The 26347-nt window shown below is 43.5% G+C and overlaps 1 protein-coding gene across 1 annotated transcript in view; it reads right to left on the reverse strand.

Moving 5' to 3' along the window:
- The window catches only part of LOC126267628 (uncharacterized), a 373632-nt gene that overhangs the window by 162733 nt on the left and 184552 nt on the right, over positions 1 to 26347 (reverse strand). The window lies entirely within an intron of this gene.

Raw genomic sequence — 26347 nt, forward strand, 5'->3', positions numbered from 1 at the left:
GAAAGTTTCCAACTGATTTCTCATACACAAACAGCAGCTGACCGGCGTTGCCTGGAGAAACGTTGTTGTGATGCCTCGTGTAAGGAGGAGAAATGCATACCACCACGTTTCCGACTTTGATAAAGGTCGGATTGTAGCCTATCGCGATGGCAGTTTATCGTATCGCGACACTACTGTTCGCGTTGGTCGAGGTCCAATGACTGTTAGCAGAATATGGAATCGGTGGGTTCAGGAGGGTAATACGGAACGCCGTGCTGGATCCCAACGGCCTCGTATCACTAGCAGTAAAGATGACAGGCATCTTACCCGCATGGCTGTAACGGATCGTGCAGCCACATTTCGATCCCTCAGTCAACAGATGGTGACGTTTGCAAGACAACAACCATTTGCACGAACAGTTCGAGTATCAGCTCGGAGACCATGGCTGCGGTTACCTTTGACGCTGCATCACAGACAGGAGCGCCTGCGATGGTGTAGTCAACGATGAACCTGGGTGCACGAATGGCAAAACGTTATTTTTTTTCAGGTTCTGTTTACAGCCTCGTGATGGTCGCATCCGTGTTTGGCGTCATCGCGGTGAAAGCACATTGGAAGCGTGTATTCATCATTACCACACTGGCGTATCACCCGACGTGATGGTATGGGGTGCCATTGGTTACACGTCTAGGTCACCTTTTGTCCGCATTGACGGCAGTTTGAACAGTGGACGTTACATTTCAGATGTGTTACGACCCGTGGCTCTACCCTTCACTCGATCCCTGCGAAACCCTACATTTCAGCAGGATAATGCACGACCGCATGTTGCAGGTCCTGCGAAACCCTACATTTCAGCAGGATAACGCGCGACCGCACGTAGCAGGTCCTGTACGGGCCTTTCTGGACACAGAAAATGTTCGACTGCTGCCTGGCCAGCACATTCTCCAGACCTCTCACCAATTGAAAACGTCTGGTCAATGGTGGCAGAGCAATTGGCTCGTCACAATACGCCAGTCACTACTCATGATGAACTGTGGTATCGTGTTGAAACTGCATGGGCAGCTGTACCTGTACAGGCCATCCAAGCTCTGTTTGACTCAATGCCCAGGCGTATCAAGGCCGTTATTACGGCTAGAGGTGGTTGTTCTGGGTACTGATTTCTCAGGATCTATGCACTCAAACTGCGTGAAAATGTAATCAAATGTCAGTTCTAGTATAATATATTTGTCCAATGAATATCCGTTTGTCATCTGCATTTTTTTTTGGTGTAGCAATTGTAATGGCCAGTAGTGTACATATTTGAGGGGGTTAGAGGGCAGTACGTACATAACGTTTTGTACAGAAGCCATGCCCGTAAACGTAGCACTTTTATGTGCACTGATGATCCAGAACATTATTACTATCGACATACTATCAAAATCAACCCGTCCAGGCGATAGCAGCGTGAGCTGAAGCGGAATGACAGCTAGTCAGACACACACGCAGCGAGCGTGGTTGGTTTTTTGGTTGTTTTGGGGAAGGAGACCAGACAGCGAGGTCATCGGTCTCATCGGATTAGGGAAGGACGGGGAAGGAAGTCGGCCGTGCCCTTTGAAAGGAACCATCCCGGCATTTGCCTGGAGCGATTTAGGGAAATCACGGAAAACCTAAATCAGGATGGCCGGACGCGGTAATGAACCGTCGTCCTCCCGAATGCGAGTCCAGTGTGCTAACCACTGCGCCAGCGGACGTGGTGTCCGTGTGTAGAGTGCGGATGACGCGCAATCTGAGTTTGACCGAGGGCAGATTGTAATGGGCCGGAGGCTCTGCACGAGCATTCCTGAAACTACACGACTTGCCGGGTATTCGAGGAGCGCTGTGGCGAGTGTCTCCAGCACGTGGCGAGACCAAGATGAAACGACTTACAGACGTCGTGGGGTTGGGCGGCTACCGCTCATTACTGATGTCGGACGTCGCAGGCCGCGCAGACTGGTAAAACGGGGCAGGCGGTAAACTGGCGAAATAATACTAGAGCTCAGTGCTGGGCAGAGTACAAGTGTGTCTGAACACACAGTGCACCGAACACTCCAAACGACACGCTTCCGCAGCCGATGACCCATGCACGTGCCAATGTGATCACGACATCGGCAACTACGACTGAAATAGACACGTGACTTTGGCACTATTGCGTGCTCTGACAAATCCAGATACCTTCTTAATCATACCGATGGGAGGGCGTGAATCCGTCGTCTACCACGTAACAGCTGCTTGACACCTGTACCGTGGGACGAAGACAAGCTCGCGGTGGCTGCATTATGCTCTGGGGAACATTCACGTGAGCACCACGACATCCATGGAATATCGTACACTGGTTGCAGACCATATACCCTTTCATGACGATCGTGTTTTCAGTTCAACAGTGGCATTTTTCATTATTAAAATGCGTTATGTCAGAAGTCCATGGGTGTGATGGAGTGGTTCGAGGAACACAGTAGCGAGTTCCAATTGATGTGCTGGCCCCCGAACTCGCCAGATCTGAACCCGATCGAACAGACCTGGGATACATGAATTGTGCAGCTCTACCATTATCTACCGTACCGTTAACCGGAAAGTTTGAAAGTGACCCGATTTTCAAAGTCGCTTTACATCCAAATTGTAGTTTAACAACTTTGTTCCTTATCAAGACTTCATCTACTAAGTTTCTCAACAACCCCAACGAGATGTACTAGGAATTGTGTAAGGCCCTGTATTTTCTTTCTATAGTCCTCTATAGTAAAATATCTCAAATAAGCGACATATATATCTTAAGTAAGCCGAGGCAGTTCTCAATTTTGTGGATCTATTCAACAAATTGGGAACACGCCGTAATTTGCTAATTACTGCAGCAGTTATCATTAACGTTCAAATTTATACATTCTAACAATATATTCCAAATGTTGTAGTCTAATATTCTAAAAAGAAATGACAAAAATAGTTCTAATATTGTTGCACTGGAGATCTGCAGATATTAAATATACCTGACAGAATTCAAGTTGTCTATCAGTAAGTGTTTTAGGTCCTACCTATAATGTACCGTATTTTCACTTTACAATTGCTAGAGAGCTATTGTCAACGTGTATGCCTGAATATTGGACACCTTTTCTTATGAAATGGTGCGGTTTTAAACGAGTCGCTGTGTATCACGTTCGTACTCTTTGATCTGATTCTGTGAACTAAGCTGTTACTTGAAGAAAAAAAAATGGATAGTTTACTTACAGATTTTCCGGTGTAAATGTGTTGACGCTCAGTAGTTAGCTTACATGATTTGGAAGAGGCTTTTCAGGGATTTTGTGGAGATCACACAAGAAGCAGTTCTTCATTACAAGCACTCGGACTGGAGAATTGTGACTTCACTTGCTGAGTTACTGTCTAGACCCCAGATATGGGAAACAACGGCGTTACAAAGTAAGCGAGTAAAATGCACCAAATCCTTTTGTTCATTTGTTTCCTGTGTCGGACAATATTCGTATTACAAATACGAACTTGTTTAATTGTTTCAGTACCGTTTAATAGCATGTTCCAAAAACTATTAACAACTTTTCATCTCAAGAATGTATCGTTTTCGACTGATAATTCGTATGTTATGAACCGCGTGACCGCTACGGTCGCAGGTTATAATCCTGCCTCGGTCATGGATGTGTGTGATGTCCTTAGGTTAGTTACGTTTAAGTAGTTCTAAGTTTTAGGGGACAGATGACCTCAGATGTTAAGTCACATAGTGCTCAGAGCCCTTTGAACCATTTTTGAACCATCATATGTTATATGGAAATATCGTACAGGTTCTGATCAGTGTAGGTCGAGGTTTTTCAAACTTAAATAGCGAAAGGTTTATTGTGAACCAATTTATTAATATCCATTACAAATTTATTAGCAGCTCTTTTCAGAACTGTTCTTTATTTGTTGTTTACTGCTAAATTTGAATCATTTTCAAGCCAGAACATTTTTAGGGTCGTCAAAATAACACTGTCCATAAAATCGTTTTCACAACGCGATAAATACATCGAAGGCTCTAATAGAAAACTATTCGATATTTGTTCAATCAGCAGGAAATATTACTCTTGCGAAAGATCGGCTGCAGAAATGACAATGAAAATAGTGACACGTGTTGCGTGTGCAAGTCGAAATTAGAAATTATGGTGTCAAACTTCACCAGAAAGAACATGCCTCTTGATACTTAACACATATTTTGTTGTGAATGGATTACGCGCACAGAGCAGCCGGTGCGTGTTTAGTTCTCCCCATGGTGTCGGAGATACCCTGTTCAACATTTCTTTAGATGAGTTCTGCGTCTAGTTGTCTGGATGTGGGAAGTCAGGACAAGCAGCATTATGCATTAGAAAATCCTGGACATCATTTTGAACAGCCGTAATATATCGTTTCGATTATTGTTTAGCATGCAGTTTAAGATCAGCTTCTGTGAGGAAGCGGTAGCAAGGTAGGAGAGCCATCATTGAGGATTATGAGGTGATTGTGTCTTACCTTGCTTTTCGGGGAGAAATTATCAGATAACAAAGTTAATGATATAGCCCTAATTTAATTTCTAACACTGATAATTGTAGCTTTGTGGTGGGGCAATTGACTCTTAACTCCTTTGCGTAGCAGGATAGCGACGTCTTTTCCGTCTGGTCTGTACAATGCAACAACATAGAATCTTCTGAAGTTGATATGTAAGGTTTGAAGCATGTTTTGGAAATCTAAGCCGCAGATGTATTCTGTGTGTTGGCTGCGGCTGACTGAGCGTCCACTGAAGGAGCCTGAAAATCATTATCCGATATATTGCTTACAACTCTGTTCCTTAAGTCTATAATACGTAATTCTGCGTTGGTAAAGACTATACCATAATTGCTAATATCCAATGTAAATATTATCTGTGAGTTGATTCCTGCTACCATGTTTCCTAGAATCAGACGAATGACTCGAAGGGCGAGAGGAATTCATCTTCATAAAACTTGCGATACATCCTCTTGGGTCGGTCGGGAGACAGCGCTCTAAATTCCTGAGACTATAAATCAGTAAGTCTACTAAATATTCGATTCAGTGGTTTCCTAATGTAATGTTAACGACTGTAATCTCTGGAACCTGATGTCTATGCTGTGTTATTCATGTTTGTCGTTTCGGAGAGTTGAGTCGACTGGTAAGCTCTTTATATGTCTACATCTAAGGGATAGGTCTTGAGATGTCGATGAAGGAACACGAACCTCCATGTGTGATCGTAATTTAGTGGAGGAAATGAACTGTAATCCCATTTATCGAAAATTTCGTGCTGACTTTGAGAACTGAATACATATCCACGTGTACTATCAATCAGAGAATCTCATGTGACACCTGCATAGTTAATTTCATTAAGTCTGACCTCGGCGTCTTTGAACGACATGTTATTGAGTATAGTTAACTTGAGTTTTCCGAGAAAAACTAGGTTGTTCGTGTTGGGGCGTGTTGAGCCGGTCTACGCGGCTCCCTCTGTCGGAGGTTCGAGTCGTCCTTCAGGAATGGGTGTTTGTGTTATCCTTAGCAGAAGTTAGTTTATGTTAGATTGAATAGTGAGTAGGATTAGGGACCGATGACCTCAGCGGTTTGGCCCCGTAAGACCTTACCACAAATTTACAATTTTTCCTATGACCGTCCTAACACTGTAAATTAGTAGCTATGCAGTTAGTTGAAGGGTGTTCTCCGTCACATTTACAACAGCGCTTGGGTGTGGAGTACTTGCTGATGTGCCCGAACCTGAGGCGTTTGTAACACTGATGGATAGAGGAATCTGTGGATGCTCGTTTACTTTTAACGTCAGCTTGAATGGTAGTACTTGTTTGTTCAAAGAAACTACAATGTTGGGCAGTTTACGTTTACATGTATACTTTTTGAGTTCCATTTAATAAATGAATTTTCGGAACCTATGTTCTGTCATATGTGTCTTGACTAACTGCCTCAATGCCCAGTGGTGGATGTGATGTTATGCATTGCTCTATTGGCGAAAGGCCTGAGGATTTTCATGATTTATAACGTCCCTAGTTGAGGTTGCTACACTTAGTTCCCTACACTCGATTTATTCCTCCACGAATCTCCTCAAATATCCCAAAAGTAATTCCGGATAGTTTTGAAATAACCTACGTATTACAAAAATAACAATAAATCTTCTCCATGGTTACTCCAGTAAAAATACTGAATTTTACTGGCAAGTAACCTTTCTTCAGAACACGTAACACATATTGACAAACGATATGTAATATCCCTTACCTCCACTATAACGTAATGAAAGATTTGTGAAGGCTACAAATGACTATTGCTGCATTCTTAGTCCCATTATGTGTGATCGTAGCTTCCTATTTGTAAGTTATCTCTGGCCACAAATGACGACTGTTTTGAAATGAACTGAATATTAGAATTGAAAACTTGGAACACGGTCACCTTACGACATATTTTGCGTGCTCTAGAGCTCTTATCCTCAATAAAATGGTTAACGTTTAACTCTGTCAATGACGCGGTCTCTGCAGGTGATGCTCAAACTCCGATTAGGAAAGAAAACAGACCGTATCCTTTTCAAATGAATCTTTCCAGCGTTCACCTAATGCGGTTTAAGGAAACTACAGCTATTCCATGTGTTAATAATAAAATGATCGTATGGCACTTTTTGGCCAGGATACCCTCTCTGGGGCTGTTCTGCACCTAGTGCAACTCTTGCGCGGCAACTTGCCTGTCGATGATGATGATGATGATGATGATGATGACAACACAACACCTAATCTCCGAGAGCATAAAATCTCAGACCCGGCCGGAAATCAAACCCGTGTCCACTGCATGGCAGTCAGTCTTAAGGCTCAATCTATATGTTTAAGTCGTGAGATGTCGGAACATAGTTCCCAGCAGTCTAAATCCAAATACGTCGGGTGGAATAAGTGTACCCGCTCTTCTCTCTCTCTCTCTCTCTCTCTCTCTCTCTCTCTATCATACACATATACACACACACACACACACACACACACACACACACACACACACACACACACACACAGTGTAAGCAGAAGCTATGTGGCAAGCACAATAACAGCAGTCAGCCTGCATAAAAAATAAATACTACATCCACAATACATACCGAAGTGGAACGCTCTTGTAGCCACACGGTGATTGGATTACAAGTACATCAATGCTGTGGACTCAATCCTCATAAACTTCTAAATCACAACTTTTTACGGTCGGATGGAGGCCTGAACAACTATCCTCCAGATTATAATTAGTTTCGTGCAAGCAATATCTCTGCTATGAATCTTATCCACAATGTTGACATCTCTCTCAGCACTTGGCATGTGGCACATTATCCCGTAGTCAATATTTCGTATCATCGCTGGAAATTTGGAAATACGTTGTAAGGTCTTATGGGATGAAACTACTTAGGTCATCAATCTCTTAGCCTACACACTACTTAATCTGACTTTAACTAGCTTACGCAGTGAACAACACACACACCCATCCCCGAGGGAGGACTCGAACCTCCTACGGGGTGAGCCGCATGGAGCGTGACAAGACGGCTAACGAGATGTTTTTTTTTCCTTTTTTTAAGGAATAAGACTGTGCGATTACCTAGAGGGCATATACATATTTCGTCTTAGATCTTAGATCACGCGAATATAAATAAAAAAGGCGATTCTACAAGAGGCTGTGAAAACACGCACTTGGTCTGATTGAAAATGCTTATATGAATCGTCTGAATATATACGTATGTGAGATTAAGCATGACACTGACATGTTAATATCATCTTACGTACAGGAAATCGATTAATACATACATCGATTCTTAGTGATTTTATTATGCCATTTGTAAATACACACGTGGCTGACGGCCTGTTGCAAACCTTACTATACTGTGACAAACGATCAAAGGATGAACATTTACAAACCTTGTAATGGTCTGGCACTGCGACGCAGAAATTTTGAACTTGGTACAAACGAGGCTTCAATGTTCCTCTGCGCTTATGCAAAAGCATGGCACCTTGCGAGGTCGCCCTCGAGCTCTACGTCGCTTAAACAGTAAGTTTGTGGCACATGCTAAAAAAGGCCAGAACTCAGAAATTCATGTGACGTGTAAGGTGAAATAATGATGTCATATTGGCACCAAATTACACCACAATTGCACCCAGTTCCTCTATGACGTTTCAGACGATGGGAAGGACATCACAACCCCTCTTACCCACATTTCACCCCTTCTATTCATTTCTCCGTGATGTAGGTCAAAACCACGATGGCCAGCATTGAAATCACACAGTTTTCCTATGGGAAGCCGATGAAAACGTATCACACACACTGCCGCCCAGAGTCGTTACGAAAAGGCCTTATGATGTGGCAAAAACGGCGTCAGTGAGACCATCCCCTATCTTGGGGTGTTGATTCCCCCGACATTTCGCGGTCAAAATAACAGTTCGCTGTGCGATGAGAAACACGACGACGTTGTTGGCAATCTTTGACATTTCTGAAATACCAGACGTATCAACGATTCTCTGATGACATACCGGGGCTGGATCCATAATACATTTTTTCACACCCCTTCGGAGTGCAGCGCGACCACAATTTTTGCACTCGTGGACGACCCCTTTCTGTATTACATTACTGGCCATTATAATTGCTACAAGACGAAAATGATGTGCTGTGACATGCAAATGATTAGCTTTTCAGAGCATTCACACAAGGTTGGCGCCGGTGGCGACACCTACAACGTGCTGACATGAGGATAGTTTCCAACCGATTCCTGATACACAAACAGCAGTTGACCGGCGTTGCCTGGTGAAATGTTGTTGTGATCCCTCATGTAAGGAGGAGAAATGCATATCCGACTTTGATAAAGGTCGGATTGTAGCCTATAAGGATTGCGGTTTATGGTATCGAGACCTTGCTGCTCGCGTTGGTCAAGATCCAATGACTGTTAGCAGAATATGGAATCGGTGGGTTCAGGAGGGTAATACGGAACGCCGTGCTGGATCCCAAAGGCCTCGTATCACTATCAGTCGAGATGACAAGCATCTTATCCGCATGGCTGTAACGGATCGTGCAGCAACGTCTCGATCCCTCAGTCAACAGATGGGAATGTGTGCAAGTCAACAACCATCTGCACGAACAGTTCGACGTTTGCAGCAGCATGGACTATCAGCTCGGAAACCATGGCTGCGGTTACCCTTGAGGATGCAGCACAGACAGGAGCGCCTGCGATGGTGAACTCACCGATGAACCTGGGTGCACGAATGGCAAAACGTCATTTCTTTCAACGTATCCAGGTTCTGTTTACAGCATCATGATGGTCGCATCCGTGTTTGGCGACGTCGCGGTGAACGCAGACTGGAAGCGTGTATTTGTCATCGCCATACTGGCGTCTCACCCGGTGTGATGGTATGGGATGCCATTGGTTACGCGTATCGGTCACCTCTTGACCTCTTGTTCGCATCGCCGGCACTTTGAACAGTGGATGTTACAGTTCAGATATGTTACGACCCGTGGCTCTACCCTTCAATCAATCCCTGCGAAACCCTACGTTTCAGCAGGATAATCCACGACCGCATGTTGTATGTCCTGTACAGGCCTTACTGGATCCAGAAAATGTTCGACTGCTGTCCTGGCCAGCACATTCCCCAGATCTCTCACCAATCGAAAACGTCTGGTCAATGGTGGCCGAGCAACTGGCTCGTCACAATACGCCAGTCGCTGCTCTTGATGAACTGTGGTATCGTGTTGAAGCTGCATGGGCGGCTGTACCTGTACACGCCATCCAAGCTCTGTTTCACTCAATGCCCAAGCGTATCAAGACAGTTATTAGGGCAGGAGGTGGTTGTTCTGGGTACTGATTGCTCAGGATCTATGCACCCAAATTGCGTGAAAATGTAATCACATGTCAGTTCTAGTATAATGTATTTACCGAATGAATAACCTGCATTTCTTCTTGGTGTAGCAACTTTAATTGCCAGTAGTGTACTTCACTGAGAATATCACAAATTTATTTTTATTAACTGTTTTATTTTGCCATCCCCCTTTCCCACGCTTTCCCTACATGCTCGGTATCTTGTATAGCCTCAATCTGAGGAAGACTTTTCTGAGAATGACGTTTGGAGCACAGCATCGTATGGTAGCCAATCACGGACTGTGGGAAAACCAAAAACGACGCGAATCGATGCTTCTGGGATGGTACGCAACAGTATCATGTTCCAGATCATGTGGAAAAACCGAGGTTCTTCACGACTTCTGTGAAGGAAGGACCATATAGAAACCACTGCTGAGAAGAAGGGTTCGAGTGGCAGAACATGTGATAAGACATCAGGGAATAATTGGGAGCTGTAGAAGATACAAAACAGTAGTGGAAGACCAAGAGTGGGATACATCCAACAAATGACGGAGAAAATACAAGTGTCACATTCGTGGTGGGATGCTTCTAACCAGTCAGAGGACATAATTTTAAAAATAAAATAAAATAAAAAAGAGCGTGAATTTCTTGGAGGAATGCGCAGTATTGAGGATAATGCACTAATCATAGTAAGCGTAAGTGATTTCATCAACACGTGAGCTGTTGCTAACCACTGACGAGGTGCATCATCGCTGACTCCCTGATCGGTTAGAGCTGTTCTTGCATAACGGAAGACGTTTAAATTTATATGACTTTCTTACAGAATCTTCCGATACAAGGTTCCTTCTTTCTTGGTGATGCCTTCTTCCAGGGACCGACTTCACAATGCACACACACAGACACTTCTACATCTACATCTACATTCATACTCCGCAAGCCACCTGACGGTGTGTGGCGGAGGGTACCTTGAGTACCTCTATCGGTTCTCCCTTCTATTCCTGTCTCGTATTGTTCGTGGAAAGAAGGAATGTCGGTATGCTTCTGTGTGGGACCTAATCTCTCTGATTTTATCCTCATGGTCTTTTGGCGAGATATATGTAGGAGGGAGCAATATACTGCTTGACTCCTCGGTGAAAGTATGTTCCCTAAACTTCAACGAAAGCCCGTGCCGAGCTACCGAGCGTCTCTCCTGCTGAGTCTTCCACTGGAGTTTATCTATCATCTCCGAAACGATTGCTTTCGCGATTACTAAATGATCCGTTGGATCTTCTCTATCTCTTCTATCAACCCTATCTGGTACGGATTCCACACTGTTGAGCAGCATTCAAGCAGTGGGCGAACGAGCGTACTGTAACCACTTCCTTTGTTTTCGGATTGCATTTCCTTAGGATTCTTCGAATGAATCGCATTCTGGCATCTGCTTTACCGACGATCAACTTTATATGATCATTCCATTTTAAATCACTTCTAATGCGTACTCCCAGATAATTTATGGAATTAACTGCTTCTAGTTGCTGACCTACCATATTGTAGCTAAATAATAAGCTATCTTTCTTTCTACGTATTTGTAGCACATTATACTTGTCTACATTGAGATTCAGTTGCCATTCCCTGCACCATGCGTCAATTCGCTGCAAATCCTTCTGCATTTCAGTACAATTTTCCATTGTTGCGACCTCTCGGTATACCACAGCATCATCCGCAAAAAGCCTCAGTGAACTTCCGATGTTATCCACAGGGTTGTTTGTGTGTATTGTGAATAGAAACGGTCCTACGACAATCCCCTGCGGCACACCTGAAATCACTATTACTTCGGAAGACTTATCTCCATTGAGAATGACATGCTGCGTTCTGTTATCTAGGAACTCTTCAATCCAATCACACAATTGGTCTGATTGTCCATATGCTCTAACTTTGTTCGTTAAACGACTGTGAGGAACTGTATCGAACGCCTTGCGGAAGTCAAGAAACACGGCATCTGCCTGGGAACCCGTGTCTATGGCCCTCTGAGTCTCGTGGACGAATAGCGCGAGCTGGGTTTCACACGACCGTCTTTTTCGAAACCCATTCTGATTCCTACAGAGTAGATTTCTAGTCTCCAGAAAAGACATTATACTCGAACATAATACGTGTTCCAAAATTCTACAACTGATCGACGTTAGAGATATAGGTCTATAGTTCTGCACATCTGTTCGACGTCCCTTCTTGAAAACGGGGATGACCTGTGCTCTTTTCCAATCCTTTGGAACGCTACGCTCTTCTAGAGACCTACGGTACACCGCTTCAAAAAGGGGGGCAAGTTCCCTCGCGTACTCTGTGTAAAATCGGACTCGTATCCCATCAGGTCCAGTGACCTTTTTCTTTTGATCGACTTTAATTTTTTATCTATCCCCCTGTCGTCTATTTCGATATCTACCATATTGTCATCTGTGGGACAATCTAGAGAAGGAACTACAGTGCAGTCTTCCTCTGTGAAACAGCTTTGGAAAAAGACATTCAGTATTTTCGCCTTTAGTCTGTCATCCTCTGTTTCAGTACCAGTTTGGTCACAGAGTGTCTGGACATTTTGTTTTGATCCACCTATCGCTTTGACACAAGACCAAAATTTCTTAGAATTTTCTTCCAAGTCAGTACATACAACTGTACTTTCGAATTCATTGAACGCCTCTCGCATTGCCCTCCTCTCACTGCATTTCGCTTCGCGTAATTTTTGTTTGTCTGCGAGGCTTTGGCCATGTTTATGTTTGCTGCGAAGTTCCCTTTGCTTTCGCAGCAGTTTTCTATCTCTGTTGTTGTACCACGGTGGCCCTTTTCCATCTCTTACGATCTTGCTTGGCACATATTCATCTAACACATATTGTACGATGGTTTTGAACTTTGTCCACTGATCCTCAACACTATCTGTACTTGAGGGAAAACTTTTGTGTTGAGCCATCAGGAACTCTGAAATCTGCTTTTCGTCTTTTGCTGAACAGAAAAATCATCCTACCTTTTTTAATATTTCTATCTACGGTTGAAATCATCGATGCAGTAACCGCTTTATGATCGCTGATTCCCCGTTCTGCGTGAACTGTTTCAAATAGTTCGGGTCTGTTTGTCACCAGAAGGTCTAATGTGCTGTCGCCACGAGTCGGTTCTCTGTTTAACTGCTCAAGGTAGTTTTCCGATAAAGCACTTAAAAAAATTTCAATGGATTCTTTGTCCCTGCCACCCGTTATGAACGTTTGAGACTCCCAGTCTATATCCGGCAAATTAAAATCTCCACCCAGAACTATGACATGGTGAGGAAATCTACTCAAAATATTTTACGAATTATCCTTCAGGTGCTCCGCCACAACAGCTGCTAAGCCAGGGGGCCTATAGAGACATTCAATTACCATGTCTGAGCTTGCTTCAACCGTGACCTTCACCCAAATTATTTCACATTTCGGATCTTCGTCAATTTCTTTCGATACTATTGCTCTTCTTATCGCTGAAAACACGTCTCCCCCTTCACTGTCCAGCCTGTCTCTGCGGTATACATTCCAATCTGAGTCTAGAATTTCGTTACTGTTAACATCTGGTTTCAGCCAACTTTCTGTCACTTGATATGAACATAGCTTCAATAATTAAGAATACACTCTAAAGCAGATAATTACTGTGCTGCCAGTTCCAGAGGAAGACATCAGCAAAACGACAGAAACGTAGACTCGGATGATTCTGCAAGAATGACGCGGTAGTAATGTGCAAGAACTTGTAACATCGGTTGTATAATATTTGTGATAGGGCTACAAAATAATTTGGAACAGGCCACCAGAATAGGAGTTTTTGTAATTTCAACATTGCAACATAGTCAGCAAATAGTGATAATCTAATATATAAAAACTATCAGCCTCGATTGTGGCACTGAAACCAACCTCTACCTAGGTTTCAGCCCAAATAATTGAGCCTTCTTCAGAAGATATATCTGAATCTATAATTTGTGTAAGAAGGATGGTCTAGAAATAAAACTAAAACAGCCTAAATAGGCCTAACGCTTAATTATTTGGGCTGAAACCTAGGTAAAAGTAGGTTTCATTACCGCAATCGAGGTTGATAATTTCTTATATATTAGAATAAGACTTGTTTAAAACAAAACATCTGTTCGTGCCACATGTGGCAAGCGTATTCTTCTGTCCTGAGTTCCAAGAAGAACGGAACTGATTTCTTTCAGTTTCTACGACAGAGGCAGCCGTTGTCTCACGTGTTGTTGAGTTCGTAACGACGTAAGGTGACCAAACGAAACTCCGGCAATATCTGAGTTACAGAGCGTACACTTGGTACTCGAAACACATGTACTTCTGAAAAACAATGTTGGTCGCTTCATGCATGCAACACAGAAGCGTACTGATACGAAACAGTAGTGATGCAATACAAGAAAGGCGTATTAACCATCTTGCAATACAAGCAACACAGTGGACCGCTTTCATGTAGCGATTGTCTAACTGGAGGTTTGGGATCCATCGGTCAAATAGAGCTCGAACACATTTCTTTGATTTTTGTAATATCCACAAAATCTCTTCCTCAGATTTATCTTGCTCTGATTTTCCAATTCATGAGTTTGCTACCATCAACCAATATACTTTCTAAAGCATCTGTCATAACAAACTGCTAAAACTTATCTGACCAATGGTCCTAAATTTTTATTTCAGTGACATGTTGTATCTTGGATATGTTTTTCTTCTTACAGCCAAAGTTAATTCTCTCATTTGCGACGTATGTATTGGAAGTAGTAAAGGTTTCCAACTATCGCTTTGCACAAAACGTCTGTCTTGTATCTAGGTGGTGGTCTATTTACTTCACAAACCCTCCAATCCATCGGCACTCTCCTCGCTGTTTGTACATAAAGCTGAAGTCCATGAGGTCCACTACGTAACACCCTTCCTATTTGTCCAACGTAGTCATCCTATCCCCCTCTTTTTCTGCTCTGGACTTCTCTCGGTACCAGGCCTTTTGAAACGGATTTCAAATACAGCATGAACGACTAACCACAATAATTAGGTTTTGCAGTAATTGAAGTAAAGAATAAATAAGGAAACTATATAAAAATTATGAGAAGGAGTAGAAATTTAAATAATAACATCTCAAGTGCAATAACGTAGCAGGTTGATTAGAGAACATTTAATAAGTTATTCCATTCCACCATTAACGAAATACAATAATGACAGACTCTCGAGACATAACGAAGTTATTTGTCTCAGAAGGTATGGAGGGAACTGTTTCAGGTAAAGAAGTGTATCCGTAATGGGTCTAGAAAGGCATGAAACATTGTACACCTGAATCAAATTAGAAAATATGAATAACAACCAGTGACGCACCACGCAGGCTTTCTAACAGATATACAAGGGTGAGTCAAATGAAAACCTTAAATATCTTTTTAAACATTATTTACTATGCGCAAGTGGTACAAACCTGTATCACTTTTCAACATAATCTCCTCCACGCTCAATGCAAGTCCTCCAGCGCTTACAAAGTGCACAAATTCCTTTAGAAAAAAATTCTTTTAGTTGTCCGCACAACCACTCATGCACCATGTGGCGTACCTCTTCATCAAAACGGAACTCTTTTTCCTCCCATTGCGTCTTTGAGTGGTATAAACACATGGAACTCACTTGGGGCAAGGTCAGGTGAGTATGGTGGATGAGGAAGACACTCAAAATGCAGGTCTGTGATTGTTGCAACTGTTGCACGGGCAGTGTGGGGCCTTGCATTGTCATGTTGCAAAAGAACACCTGCTGACAGCAATCCACGTCGCTTTGATTTGATTGAAGGCCGCAGATGAGTTTTTATGAGATCTGTGTATGATGCACTGGTGACAGTGGTCTCTCTAGGCATGTAATGCTCCAAAATAACGCCTTTTGCGTCCAAAAAGAGAGTCAGTATAACTTTCCCTGCTGATGGTTTTGTTCGAAACTTCTTTGGTTTTGGTGGTTTCGTCCCCAGTAACGATTCTTGCAAGGAAGCCATCACCTTCTCGTTCAAAGTGCCGAAGAAGTTCTTCACAAGCAGTAACACGCCCTTCTCCCATTTCAGGAGTCAGCTGCAGTGGCACTCCATCTTGCAGACACTTCGTGAAACTGCAGCACACCATGCACAATGTGGTGTGCTGACCCATGAGTAATCTATAAACATGCTGCAATGTCATTCAGTGTCACTCGGCGGATTTCCTTCACTGTGGCTTCAACTGCTGCAATGTTCTGCGGAGTCACAACTCGTTGTGCCTGACCTGGACGAGGAGCATCTTCCACTGAAGTCACACCATTTGCGAACTTCCTACTGCACTCTTAGACTTGCTGCTGTGACAAACATGCATCACTGCACTGAACCTTCAGTCGTCGATGAATTTCGATAGGTTTCACATCTTCACTAAGCAAAAACCGAATAACAGAACGCTGTTCTTCCCTGATGCAAGTTAAAGTGGGGCGGCCATCTTTATACTGACACTGCGACGGCATGTGTGCATCTGCACTGTGCTGCCACCTACAGGCCATTCTGCATGCTGTTTGTAGAATGCTTACCAACTTACACGATAACGGCGCGAAATTCCGATTTGTTATTGCAAATTTAAGTTTTTCATTTGACTCACCCTCGTACATATACGCAGACTGTTTGAGATTATTTTACGCGGGCGTCTGTTTTACGAAATACGATCTGAAATTACTGTCTAGAAATGAACAGATGATATAATTATGAAAATCAAATAGACATGAAAAAAGAACCTGCAACACGCAAGATGTAAAAATAGTTCTCTTTTCTGAGAAGTATTCATACATCTACGGTAGAGTAGACAACATAGAAATGTTCAGAGAGAAGTATTAAAGAAAACGACAAATTTAGGAATGTGTTTTAACAATGAAAAACTATCTGCTACACGTTTACAGCAAGTACAGCATCTGATCAAAATAATCCGAACACTTATTAGTGGGCATGAACGTGGCATGTGTCAATCCTTCGCACTTGAGACAGTTTGGACATTGCGGGAGACATTTTCAATGAGGTGCCTGAATATCTGGAGCGGAGCTGACGTTCTTACTCGTCCCACTGGTGTCTCATTATGTTCAGGTAGGGATTGGGCAGGCAGTTCACTTCATGAATGTTATTGTCCACTAGCCACTGCCTACTAGAGGTTGCTTTATGGCAGAGGTACGTTGTCACGCAGACACAACCGTAGTCCTTGAAAAGTTCTTCTCAGCGTATTATACAACGCTGCAAAATATGTCCCTGTTCTTCCTCATTTACCTTTTATATTGACAACACCATAACCAGCTAAAGCACCCCTGTACCACAACACTACCCTCTGTGACTCCACCATTGGTACTACACGTGACAGCAGATAATGTACTCTAGGTATTCACTGACCACAAATCCTTTCCAGGGACTGCCACAGGGTGTAGCATGCTTAATCTCTACAAATTACTCTTTTCCAGTCATCCACTTTACATCATATCAACTGTCGTTTAACGTCGAGTGGCTTGTGAGAAGATACTGGAACGTTACACCTAAGTATTTTAACTCCCTACGCACAGTTCTGTGTGGCTCCTGGTAGCACTATGAGTGATTCCTTCAGCTGAGTTTGGCCCCGTAAGACCTTACCGGAAATATCCAAAAATTTCCTTACGCTGATTCCACGCGATTGTTTACAACCGACCTCCCCAATATTGACGATTCCTGGCCTTCAGTATATGAGGTCTTCCTGATTTTGGTTCAAGCTCTCGTTGTTTCTTCGCGCTTTCACTTTACAGTCACATCACCGAGAGTCCACTTGGGCAGCTTTAGAATGGCTGAAATGTTCCTGATGATTTTTTTTACTGTGATGTAATCCAATGATTAGCGCTCTTTCGACGTCACTGATCTCTCCTGACGCACCCATTTTGCTGTTACTCCTTCTCTACTGACACAATACTCCCTGTCTCGTTTTATGCAAATACTAGCTGATCACCTCTCTTGACGCCTAGTGTTCTACATAAGGTTGAAATGGCTCTGAGCACTATGGGACTTAACAGCGGAGGTAATCAGTCCCCTAGAACTACTTAAACCTAACTAACCTAAGGACATCACACATATCCATACCCGAGGCAGGATTCGAACCTGTGATCGTAGCAGTCGCGTGGTTCCGGACTGAGCGCCTAGAACCGCTAAACCACCGCGGCCGGCTAGGTCTACATAAGGGATGTCCGGATACTTTCGATCTGGTAGTGCATGTGACTGGGCTGGTTCTCTTTCTCCAAAGTTCCTTTTCAATATGATAACACACTGGTACGAGAAAAAAAAATCTAAGTAAGGCGTTTCATTACGAGAGGGCACTTTAATTCTTCTTTGTGTTTGTTGTAAAATATTATGAAAATTTTGGAATGTTATTGTTCTTTTTCATTGTCGGTGGGACACGTGAAGTTTGCTACGTTCCCAGTTCTCACAAATTCCAGAATTGTTGGTGATACCACTGTCCTTAAACAGATGCTGGTCACATCCGTAAACTGTCCGTCTATCTCAATAATTGGCAGGTGGGGCCACGGTGCTTTAATCCACTATGAAGAATATTTTCCTTGCTGACTGGGTGTTTCTAATGAACAATTTTGAATTGAAAAGTTAATAATAAATTCGGCCTATTGTGTTTCAGTATCGTGTTTACTTCATCAAAATGGTTGAAATGGCTCTGAGCACTATTGGACTTAACATTTGAGGTTATCAGTCTCCTATAACTTAGAACTACTTAAGCCTAACTAACCTAAGGGCATCACACACATCCATGCCCGAGGCAGGATTCGAACCTGCGACCGTAGCGGTCGCGCAGTTCCAGACTGAAGTGTCTAGAACCGGTTGGCCATAGCGGCCGGCTTTACTTCATCAATGTACATTTCGGAGCACAGCTTCATCATTATTGCGTATCGAAGTAGCCTTATTGTGATGTTAACATGCCACAAATGCTTTTCCTTGGGACGTAGTAAAAACGCTGTTTAAAAGACACGGATTCTATTATTTTTAATTCCTTTGATTGTCTCCTTATTGCCAAGAATAGCCACTAATTATAAATACAAGCATAAAACGTTGTTATACATGACTTTGATGTTAGTACTTGTTACAGTTTGTCATTTCACGTAGCGAACGTAACGTAACGTCCTGTTTATCCACCTCTGCTCAATGTTTACGAAGATATCAGTGCTCGGTCAGAAATGTTATTTCTGTAATAAAAGTGTTTATGGCATTCCGGGTTTTTCAGAGAAGTTCCACCTGCTAGTGTCAAATTTCTGCCAGACTAAACAACGTGCTATTCATCTCCAGGGAAAAATTAACAATGTAGATGTATAAAGGGGAACGCTCCGAGAATAACGCTGATTTGAGTGGTGACGTACAGATCTCCAGATGGTACTGATACAGAGGTTGTTTACAAATGAGATTTTCACACTTGCCATGTACACGATTAATTCCAGATCTCTGAAAAACCATAGAATGCTGTAAGATTGGTCCAGCATCAACTAATATGTAGAATAAATGCAGTGCTAACTCTACTGGATGTGGACAGTGCTCTCAGTTTATTTTCCTGGACTTGACAAGGGCGGGCGAAAATTCGTGGCGTTCCTCATCTCCTAATACTTGCGGACTACCAAAAGAGATGGTACAAAAGGGGAAAGAAGTTTTGTATGAGCTGAGATACTATGTGAACATTCATTTCATTGATGTCAATAGATAGATCTGCCCTGAAACTGATGTTCAAATGTTCTTTTCCTTTTTAGACATTAAGTTTAGAAACAGAGTTTGGAAACTTTGATCCTGGGGTAGTCGAGACGAAGCTATTCAGTTTCAGGTCCTTCCAGCTTCACGACAATAAACTGTCTGTTTATGTTTTTAGGTTTGGTGGTGTTTCAATAAATGGGAAATGGAATGTGGGATTGAGAAAGTTCCTAGTTTTCGGCAATTACACTCTGTGTAGCTACTTGGGGGCAAAGTACGATGTAGTGATGCACTAGGAACAGTTCCTCGTTATACGTACAACGACGGAATGACGATGTCGGAGCTACTGACAAAAATAGTCTGTATAAAATAATAAGACACATAAGATTTATAATGATCGCTTCCTACATTTGGAAACTTTTGTGCAAACTATTAGGTCAGTATGAATCCATCCCGACAGCAGAAACAACTGTAACAAATACGCCAATTGTGTGCACTGCAATGCGATATGGGTTGTCAAAGGATGAGGAATAAAAATCTCAACTTACTAAAAAATTGTGTTCCCCTACTTCAGATTCGACGATAATGCTTCACTCTTTAGTACATCTTCTTTCCTTACAGCATCTTAAACACTGCTACGATCAGTAACTGTTGTCGTGGCTGGCGCGCCATCTTAGTCGCACACTGTGACGCGCCTATTACCCGTAGCGCACCAGAACTTTGTGTGCAGGAAACCCGGAACATATAATGGCTGCTGATAGTGCGCCACTGCGTTAGCAGAATGGTCTTAGAGCAGGATAACACGTGCAATTCACATCCTGCGGTCTCTACATACACGACCCAGTTACATTAGTGTGACCACTGCCTATGTTCGACGTCAATCTACAATAACCACTTGCAGTCTGTAGGTGGCAGCACCAGTGTTGGGGACTACATAAAAAAGCTCGGGGAAGGGGGTGGAGCAGCAGGAAATCTGTGCAGCCGTATTCGTAAACAAGAAACAGAGCGAGGTATCTGACGTCCAAAGGACACAATCATGGACTTTCTGTCCGCCCCAGTAGCTGAGTGGTCAGTGCGACAGACTGTCATACCAAGGGGCCCTGGTTCGATTCCCGGCTGGGTCGGAGTTTTTCTTCGCTCAGCGTCTGGGTCTTGTGTTGTCTTCATCATCATCTTATCCTCATCGACGCGGAAGTCGCAGAAGTGGTGTCAACTAAAGACTGGTCTACCCGATGGGAGGCCCTAGCCAAACGACATTTCCAATTTCCAATGGGATTTCTCATCAAGAGTGGAAGCATATCGGAAAAAGCAAAATTTGTGAACTGTCCGCGTGCTTCCGTGGTTAAAATGTGCCGTGCAAGGCGAAATGGTGGTACCCGAAAGTGGGGCCGAGCTTTTGTGCACCAACGATGAAAAACGGCTGCAGAGATATGTACGGGCGAATAGACACGCAACTGTTGAGCAGTCGACCGCCCAGATGAACCATGAGGCTTCCAACGGCGTCTCCTGATCGTCAGTTTAGCTGACGTTGCCACCCATGTGCCGCCGAAGCAGGCGCCCATACTGATTGGCGGTAATCGGCGACGAAAGCTGGAATTTGCACGCCTCCATAGCAAGTGGACCTCTAAGATGAGTTTGTCGTACTACCGTAATCACCAAACTCCCCGGACAGACAAGTTGCAGCATTAGAAATTGCAGCGAAATGCAGGAAGATCTGCAGGGGATAGGCACTTGGTGCAGGGAGTGGCAACTGACCCTTAACATAGACAAATGTAATGTATTGCGAATACATAGAAAGAAGGATCCTTTATTGTATGATTATATGATAGCGGAATAAAGACTGGTAGCATTTACTTCTGTAAAACATCTGGGAGAATGCGTACGGAACGATTTGGAGTGCAATGATCATATAAAATTAATTGTTGGTAAGGCGGGTGCCATGTTGAGATTCATTGGGAGAGTCCTTAGAAAATTTAGTTCATCACCAAAGGAGGTGGCTTACAAAACACTCGTTCGACCTATACTTGAGTATTGCTCGTCAGTGTGGGATCCGTAGCAGGTCGGGTTGACAGAGGAGACAGAGAAGATCCAAAGAAGAGCGGCGCGTTTCGTCACAGGGTCAGTTGGTAAGCGTGATAGCGTTACGGAGATGTTTAGCAAACTCAAGTGGCAGGTTCTGCAAGAGAGGCGCTCTGCATAGCGGTGTAGCTTGCTGTCCAGGTTTCGAGAGGGTCCGTTTCTGGATGAGATATCAAATATATTGCTTCCTCCCACTTATACCTCCCGCGGAGATGAGGAATGTAAAATTAGAGAGATTCGAGCGCGCAAGGAGGCTTTCCGGCAGTGGTTCTTCCCGCGAACCATACGCGACTGGAACAGGAAAGGGAGCTAATGACAGTGGCACGTAAAGTGCCCTCCGCCACACACCGTTGCGTGGCTTGCGGAGTATAAATGTAGATGTAGACTTAAACCCAATTGAAAATCTGTGTGACCACCTCCAGCGGTGTGATCTTCCCATTGATCCTTAACCGAGAAAGCTGGTGTGGTTACCAATGGCATTGGCGTCACATCACTGTCGGTACCTTTCAGAACCTCACTGTCTTCGTGCGCGACTCGCAGCAATTCTCATTAAAAAAATAGAGTCATATTAGTCCTACGTTTCAGTTAATCTCCTCTGAGATTAAATGTCTTAAAGCTACGTGCAAAATTAAAATTATTATATTACGGACTGAGAGGACAGACTCTTAGTGAAGTTAAAGTCTTCTGGGTTATTAGGCCGCGTCTTGTTTCTTACAAAATGTTCGACGTTTCGACCCCTCTGCTGGGATCTTTCTCAGGATCTATTGGTGTCCACTACTACTAGAACAGTGTTCTTCAGGATCTTTTGGTGTCCACTACTGCTAGAACAGTGTTCTAGCAGTAGTGGACACCGAAAGATCCTGAAGAAGATCCCAGCAGAGGGGTCGAAACGTCGAACATTTCAGAAGAAACATGACGCGGCCTAATAACCCAGAAGACTGTAACTTCAGTGACAACGGCCACGAAAGCCTGCAGACTTACATAGACATACTCCTGTTTGGAGCCGGCCGGTGTGGCCTACCGGTTCTAGGAGCTTCAGTCCGGAACGGCGCTGCTGCTCCGGTCGCAGGTTCGAATCCTGCCTCGGGCATGGCTGTGTGTGATGTCGTTAGGTTAGTTAGGTTTAAGTAGGTCTAAGTTCCAGGGTTCTCATGACCTCAGATGTTAAGTCCCACAGTGCTCAGAGCCATTTTTCTTGTTTGGAATACGTTTGGAAGCTACTGAAATGAAGTAGGTCTCTATAAGCATATCGCTTTCAATCGTGAAACAGGTGTGCAGCGTCATAATAGAAGATGAGCCTGGTGAAGAATGTTCAACGCGAGGCAGGCAGAAGGCGCGACATTCCTGCGGGCCCGTGGGCTACGGCAACACTCGGTGTGAGCGACGTGCACGCCCGGTGCGTCACGGGGAAGAGATCCACGAGACGTGGGCCGCGGATTCTTGAGACCGGGCCAAGGCGCGTCAGGCGCGCTCCATCCGCAGCGGAACCGCCGCTCGTACCACCTGTCCCCCACTGTGCGACGCGGGGTGGCACCGCCAGCCCACCACAGCTACTGCCCCCTCTGACCAGCCGCCCCTTGACGAAATATGCTGTGACTAGCAAGGGAGGGGCCACGACGTTGGGATCACAGGCTTATTTCAAATTTTGTACATCTTTTATTGGTAACGCCACGTAGCGCTCTGTATGAACATCACTGGCTGTGCTGTGCGCAGTATGTGGCTGGTTTTCATTGTTTTTTACTATTGTAGTGTTGGGCAGTTGGCTGTGAACAGCGCGTAGCGTTGCGCAGTTGCAGGTGAGCCGCCAGCAGTGGTGGATGTGGGGAGAGAGATGGCGGAGTTTTGAGAGCGGATGATCTGGGCGTGTATCCATCAGAGACAGTAAATTTGTAACACTGGATGTCATGAACTGTTAAAGAAAAATTCGGGGTAGGTATTAAAATCCATGGAGAAGAAATAAAAATTTTGAGGGGCGCCGATGACATTGTAATTCTGTCAGAGACTGCAGAGGACTTGGAAGAGCAGTTGAATGGAATGGACCGTGTCTTGAGAGGAGTATATAAGATGAACATCAACAAAAGCAAAACGAGGTTAATGGAATGTAGTCGAATTAAATTGGATGATGATGAGGGAATTAGATTAGGAAATGAGACACTTAAAGTAGTAAAGGAGTTTTGCTATTTGGGGAGCAAAATAACTGATGATGGTCGAAGTAGAGAGGATATAAAATGTAGACTGGCAATGGCAAAGAAAGCGTTTCTCAAGAAGAGAAATTTGTTAACATCGAGTATAGATTTAAGTGTCAGGAAGTCTTTTCTGAAAGTATTTGTATGGAGTGTAGCCATGTACGGAAGTGAAACATGGACGATAAATAGTTTGGACAAGAAGAGAACTGAAGCTTTCGAAATGTGGTGCTACAGAAGAATGCTGAAAATTAGATGGGTAGATCGCATAACTAATGAGGAAATATTGAATAGGATTGGGGAGAAGACAAGTTTGTGGCACAACTTGACCAGAAGAAGGGATCGGTTGGTAGGACATGTTCTGAGGCATCAAGAGATCACTGGAGGGCAGCGTGGAGGGTAAAAATTGTAGAGGGAGAGCAAGAGATGAATACACCAAGCAGATTCAGAAGGATGTAGGTTGCAGTAGGTACTGGGAGATGAAGAAGCTTACACAGGATAGAGTAGCATGAAGAGCTGCATCAAACCAGTCTCAAGACTGAAGACCACAATAACATTATATATATATATATATATACCGCTGACACCATAACGCAAACGTTTGCATCTGGAGGGTTGCCGTGGCTAGATAGTATGGACAGTTGATTTTTATTTTATTTTATTTTATTCTGTATGTTATTTCCCTAGGACCAAACTGAGGAGCAAGTCTCCGTGGTCATGGAACGAGTCAGTACATGAAACTATAAGAGAAGAGCAACAACAGAAAAAATGCAACTTTTATAAATCCTATGCAGACAGCAACCGTAAGTTTAAATAAACATAATCAAAAACGTAAGACAGAAATGACCTTAATTTTTTAAAAATTTTTCGGAAGTTACTTGACAGAATAGGAGTGAGCCACGAGTAAATTCTTCAGTTTAAACTTGAAAGTATGTGGATTATTGCTAAAATTTTAAAATTTTTATGGCAGCTTATTGAAAATGGATGCTGCAGAATACTACACGCCTTTCTGCACAAATATCAAGGGGGTGCGTTCCAAATGCTGACTGGTTTTCTGCATAGTATTACCGGAGTGAAATGGCTAACTTTCGGGAATAAGCTGATATTGTTAAAAACAAACGATATTAAAGAAAATATGTAGTGAGAGGGCAATTTTAGAAGTCCCAGGTTGCTGAACAAGAGTCGGCAAGAGGTTCGCGAACTTACACCACATATTGTTCGAACTGCCCATTTCTGAAACAAAAGTACCCATTTTGAACCGATAGAGCTGCCTCCAAAAATAATACCAGATGTCGATTACTTTTCGCGTTTAACTGTCATTTATTTCAGATACTGTTCTAATGGTAATTAAATCATCAATTCGGTTTTACACAATAGCCTGAACATGAGCTTTCCACGATTGCTTACAATCTATCTGAACGCCAAGGAATTTCAACTGTTCAGTCTTACTAATCAGATCCTCATCCTGTGCAATTAAAATGTCAGTTTTTGTTGAACTGAGTGTAAGAAATGGTAGAAAATGAGTCATACTTTGATTTACTATGAATTCATTTTCTACAAGCCATGACTTACTTTTTGAACTGCATTATTTGGTACTGTGTCAGTAACATCCTTCCTTACCAAGCTGGTGTCATCAGCAAACAGAAATATTTTGGAACCAACTGTAATACTAGAAACCATATCATTTATGTATATACAGGGTGTTACAAAAAGGTACTGCCAAACTTTCAGCAAACATCCCTCACACACAAAGGAAGAAAATATGTTATGTGGACATGTGTCCGGAAAAGCTTACTTTCCATGTTAGAGCTCATTTTATTACTTCTCTTCAAATCACATTAATCATGGAATGGAAACACACAGCAGGAGTGCGTGGAAGCCATGGAATTGGTCAGCCTCTACCAATCCGTCGGTCACCGAATCTGTTGTTGAGAAGCGTACGAACACTTCGACTGAAATGTGCAGGAGCTCCATCGTGCATGAACCATATGTTGTGTCGTACTTGTAGAGTATCCCGTATGAAATCATGATAACGTGCTCCATTGAGCGTAGGTGGAAGAACATGGGGCCCAATCAAGACATCACCAACAATTCCTGCCCAAACGTTCACAGAAAATCTGTGTTGATGACGTGATTGCACAATTGCTTGCGGATTCTCGTCAGCCCACACATGTTGATTGTGATAATTTACAATTTTTTCACGTTGGAATGAAGCCTCATCCGTAAAGAGAACATTTGCACTGAAATGAGGATTGACACATTGTTGGACGAACTATTCGCAGAAGTGTACCCGTGGAGGCCAATCAGCTGCTGATACTGCCTGCACACGCTGTACATGGTACGGAAACAACTGGTTCTCCCGTAGCACTCTCCATACAGTGACGTGGTCAACGATACCTTGTACAGCAGCAACTTCTCTGACGCTGTCATTAGGGTTATCGTCAACTGCACGAAGAATTGCCTCGTCCATTGCAGGTGTCCTCGTCGTTCTAGGTCTTCCCCAGTCGCGAGTCATAGGCTGGAATGCTCCGTGCTCCCTAAGACGCCGATCGATTGCTGCAAAACTCTTCCTGTCGGGACACCTTCG

The sequence above is a fragment of the Schistocerca gregaria genome, chromosome 4, assembly GCF_023897955.1.
Source record: "Schistocerca gregaria isolate iqSchGreg1 chromosome 4, iqSchGreg1.2, whole genome shotgun sequence".
NCBI lineage: Eukaryota > Metazoa > Arthropoda > Insecta > Orthoptera > Acrididae > Schistocerca > Schistocerca gregaria.